At 37.3% G+C, this 5,114-nt stretch overlaps 1 protein-coding gene and 1 long non-coding RNA gene across 3 annotated transcripts in view; both read right to left on the bottom strand.

Moving 5' to 3' along the window:
- The window catches only part of LOC116102063 (uncharacterized protein C2orf78 homolog), a 135,806-nt gene that overhangs the window by 48,416 nt on the left and 82,276 nt on the right, over positions 1-5,114 (bottom strand).
- LOC116102073 lies at positions 685-3,608 on the bottom strand. Of its 2 annotated transcripts, none has more exons than XR_004122998.1 (2): positions 3,252-3,608; positions 685-816 (listed from the first exon to the last, which is right to left on the bottom strand). It is a non-coding gene; the product is annotated as an uncharacterized LOC116102073 (long non-coding RNA). The 2 variants fall into 2 exon arrangements; XR_004122999.1 differs by lacking the exon at positions 3,252-3,608 and adding an exon at positions 2,394-2,610.

Below are 5,114 nucleotides of genomic sequence, written 5' to 3'. Positions count from 1 at the left end.
TCACTGCCCTGGAGGGAATTGAGCCTTCACAGGACCAAGGCTCTCTCCTCCTATTGATGTCAGACAATTCCATCCTCGGCATATGTGGCTGGAGCAATGGGCCCCTACATGTGTAATGTTTGGTTGGTGGTTTAGTCCCTGGGAGCTCTGGGGGTTCTGGTTGGTTGATATTGTTGTTCTTCCTAAGGGACTGCAAACCCCTTCAGCTCCTTCAGTTATTTCTCTAACTCCTCCATCGGGACCCCTCGTGCAGTCCAATGATTAGTCATTAACAATACTTAATAAATCATATCAGGAAGCTGAGGGCAAAAGTGGGTATAAGAAATCAATTATCACTAGTGCAGCCTCAGTGAGAGTCATGACAGCCAGTGTTGCCATTGTTCTTTTTTTCCCTAAGGATTATTTTTTTATGCATTTGGTAACTTTGCATGCATGTATATCTGCACACCAGAGGATATCATCAGAAAGGTATGGGCTGCCATGTGGGTGCTGGGAAGTGAACTTGGGACCTTTTGGAAGACTAGTGAGTGCTCGTAACAACTGAGCCATCTCTCTAGCCCTGCCATTGTTCTTGATCCCTGGCCATAAAGGTCCCTAGCTCAACTAAAAATAGTATGCTTTTCTGAACGTTAAATTGTTTCCTAAGATTTTCTACATTAGATTCAGAGTAAAAACATCTCAACATAGGTTTACTAACAATTTTATTTTTTACCTGTTTTCTTTTTTCTTAGGATGGTGGTCATTACTGACAATCTGTGTGTCTAAGTTCTTTCCTAGAGTGATGATTCAATCATTAATCTGCTCAAACGACAATGCCTGAAAGAGATCAAGCAATATTATTGTGAGTGCCAGAGATACTGCCCAGTGAGGAACTGGAATGAAAGACCCCTGAAAAATTACAAATAACTCTTAGATTAAGAGGGATATGATGGCAACAAAACAGAGCAGAGCTCTTAACAGCATAAAGTCCTCAGGACACATAGTCCTTAAGACTGTGCCACACTGAGGCTCTCCCATGTGTCTGTGGTAACCTATGTGGCACATTCTGTGAGTACTAAAGCCATTTGTCTTTCCACTGCCCAATCACCAGCTCTAGTCTTTATTTTACAAGTTAAAAGGGGGGGAGGTGTACATGCAGTCTCCTGTGTATATGATTACCACTTTGTCCTCAACCCTTCCTGGGAAAGTAGAGTTAGCATCAAAATACAAACTGTACTAGGACTAACCACAATAGAAGGGCACCCACATTTGTAAAAGAAATTTTACTAAAGCTCAAATCATACATTGAATTCTACACAATAATAGTGGGGAACTTCAGTACCCCATGCTCACCAATAGACATGTAATTGAAAGAAAAGCTAGACGCCAAACACTGAAACTAACAGATATTATAAACAAAATAGTCTTAATAGGTATCTACAGAACTTTTAACCCTCAAACAGAAGAGTATACCTTCTTCTCACCACCTCCTGGAATCTTCTCCAAAATTGAGCATATAATCAGACACAAAGCAAGCCTCAACAGGTACAAGAAGATTGAGATAATACTTGTTATTCTTTCAGACCACTGTGAACTTCAACAAGAGCAGAAACAAGAGAAAGCCCACATGCTCATAGAAACTGAACACCTCTCTATTCAATGATCATTTGGTTAAGGAATAAATATAGAAAGAAATTAAAGACTTTCTACAATTTAATGAAAATGAAGGTACATCATACACAAATTATGGGACTCAATAAAAGTAATGCTAAGAGGAAAATTTGTAGCACTATGTGCCTTCATATACTATACGGACACATCTCATACTAGTAACTTAACAGCATAGCTGAAAGATCTAGAATAAAAGGAAAGTAAATACATCCAAGAGAAGTAGACAGCAGGAAATAGTCAAATAGTCAAGACTGAAGTCAATCAACAAAGAAAATAAATAAAACCATACAAAGAATCAACAATCCCAAAAGCTGGTTCTTGAGAAAATCAATAATACAGACATCCTTAGTCAATCTAACTAAAAATCACAGAGGCATAATCCAAATTAACAAATCAGAAATGAAAAGGGAGAGAAAACAACAATGATAAGACTCATTAGGTCTTACTTCAAAAGCCTATACTCCACAAAACTGGAGTATCTGAACAAAATGAATTATTTTCTGGATTGAAACCACGTAATAAAGTCAACCTATGATCAGGCAAATTGTTTAAACAGTCCCATTACCCCTATGGAAATGGAAGCAGTCATTAAAAGTCTCCAAAACAAAAATACTCAGAGCTTGTATGCTTAGAATTTTCAAAACATACTTTAAAAAGTGTTCTTAAATGCTTCAACTACCCTTTTAGATTAGCAACTAAAGGTAGGAGAAAAGAAAGTTTCATAGGTTGTGGGGGTTGTGTACCTTGTTTAGAAGTAGTTCCTTGAGCCAATCCAATTCTTGTTATCAGGATCTCAGCTGTCCAGTCCAAAACATCAAATACGAATCAGTAAAGGCATTCCAGTCCAGTCAGCAAACAGCGAACAGGAATCAGAAGCAGTGGTTTGATAGAGAAGAACCTGCAATGCTCTGGAGAATTTGCACAAGTTTGTGGAACAAGAAGCAGCAGAATATCACAAAGCATATTTTTCTCTATAATGTCACAACAGTGAAGATCACTGATAAACCAGCAATGCATTTCAAGGCAAAACAATGCAAACTCATCAACATCAAAGACCAGCAAAGCTTTACAACCAAAACCAATGTGAGATTATCATTAATACACTGTTGCATACTACTTATACTTTTCCCAAACATCACACATCCTCTCAAGTGTCTGCCTTAGCAAAACATCCTCTCACTTATCTACTCCAGCAAAATATCCTCTCATGCATCTCCTTCAGCAGAATATCCTTTCATTTGTCTGCTTCAGCAAAATATCGTCTTATAAGATGGCTTCTAGAAAAACACCACATGACACATCTGAATATGCAAAGAAGGAGAAATTTCCACATCAAATACCAGATGGTTTAGTGGAGAATTCTACCAGATTTTCAAGGAAGAGCTAATATCGATGTTGCTCAAACTATTCCAACAAAATAAAAAGAGAAGGAACACTGCCTAATTTATTCCATGACACCACAGTTATGCTGATACCTATAGTAGAGAAAGACTCAACACAGGGAGAACTCCAGACCAATTTAACTTATAGACATCAATCCAAAAATATTCAATAGAATTGTTGCAAATGTAATTCAAAATCACATAAAAAACATCACTCACCATGATCAAACAGACTTCATCTCAGGGATCTAGAGATGGTTCAGTATATGAAAATCCATCATCTTAAGCCACAATATAAACAATCTGAAAAAATCACATGACCTCATTAGATGCTCAAAAAGGCTTTGACAAAATCTAACACCCCTTAATGTTCAACATCTTGAAGAGATAAGGGATTTGTGGCACATATCTAACCACAGTAAAAATAATATATTATTGCAAGATTTTCCCTGTCCAATTACTTTAGGGCATCAAGAGGCCTGTGACTGAACAGGGAAAAGGGAGGCAGAGCTAACAGTTGCAGAGACAGAGCATAGTAGGGAGAGTGGAGAAGGACAAGGTCATGCCAGACATGAACCAGCATGGCTTCTACCAGCTGCAGGTAGCTATGATATAATAAGGTTAGAATAATTGGGATAAAGCTTTTTATAATTATCAATTGGTTCTGAAGTTATTGTATTGGCATCTTGTCAATTGAGAATTTATTGATACATAAATCTGATTGGAGAACTATAAGCTTTAAGAGTTTTGATTCTACTGGGTGAAAGAGTCTCGTGTTGGGTGATCATGATGTGGTTGGTTGTTGCATGGCAGTGAGAGAAATTCGGAGGCTCCAGCCCCACTGGAGAGTTGGTGGGCAGAGAGACCACCAAGTTAATATCAACCTGCTGGAATCCTGTGGCCAGCTCATGCCAGCACTAGCACAGGAACAAGTCTTTTCTCTTTTTTAATATTTTCCACAACAATGTACAACAAGACAATAGCAATTATCAATTAAATAGGGAGAAAGTAGAAGCAATCTCACTAAAAATCAGGGACAAGCCTGCCCACTCTTCTTATCTATTCAATGTAATACTTGAATTTCTAGTTAGAGCAATAAGAAAACAAAGGGAGGTCAAAGGAATATAAATTGGAAAGAAAGAAACAAGGTATCATTACTCGCAGATGATATGGTAGTATACGTAAAAGATCCCTGAAATTCAACAAGAAAACTCCTCCAGCTGATAAACAACATCAGCAAAACATCTAGATATAAAATACATGTAAGGAAATCAGTAGTCCTTCTTTATACAAGTGATAAATGGGCAAAGAAAGAAATTAGGTAAAAAAGGAAAAAAAAGGAAAAACCACACTTCATAATAGCCACAAACACTATAAAATATCTTTGTGTAACTCTCACCAAAAAGTGAAAGACCTGTATAACAAGAACTTCAAGTCCCTGAAGAAAGAAATTGAAGAAGGTATCAGAAGATGGAAAGATCTCCCATCCTCATAGATAGGTTTGATTAGCATAGTGAAAATCTACAGGATCAATGCAATCCCCATCAAAATTCCAAAAAGAAAAAATTTATACAGACCTTAAAAAGAAAGAACAATTCTTAAATTCAGATGTAAAAACTAAAAACTCAAGGTAGTTAAGATGATCCTGAACAATAAGACATTGGAGGAATCCTCACCCCTGACATCAAGGTATATTACAGACCAGTAGTGATAAAAACTGCATGGAAGTGGTAAAGAAACATACATGATGATCAATGAAATAGGACTGAATACCCAGAAATAATCCCTCACATATGGGCACTTGATTTCTAAAAACAAAGAGCCACAAACCATACAATAGGAAAAAGAAAACATCCTCAACAAATGGTGCTGGCCTAACTGAATGTCTGAATGTGGAAGCATGAAAATAAATCCATATTTTTCCTACCCTGCACAAACTCCAGTCCAAGTGGATCAAGGACCTCAACATAAAACAGATACTCTATAGCGTAATGAACTGAAAGTGGGAATAGCATTGAATGCTTTGGTAAAGAAGACAGTTTCATGAAAAGTACATCAATGGCACAGGCTCTAACATCAGTA

This window comes from Mastomys coucha, unplaced genomic scaffold (assembly GCF_008632895.1).
Source record: "Mastomys coucha isolate ucsf_1 unplaced genomic scaffold, UCSF_Mcou_1 pScaffold21, whole genome shotgun sequence".
NCBI classification, from domain to species: domain Eukaryota; kingdom Metazoa; phylum Chordata; class Mammalia; order Rodentia; family Muridae; genus Mastomys; species Mastomys coucha.
This window is presented reverse-complemented; position numbering and strand designations above follow the sequence as displayed.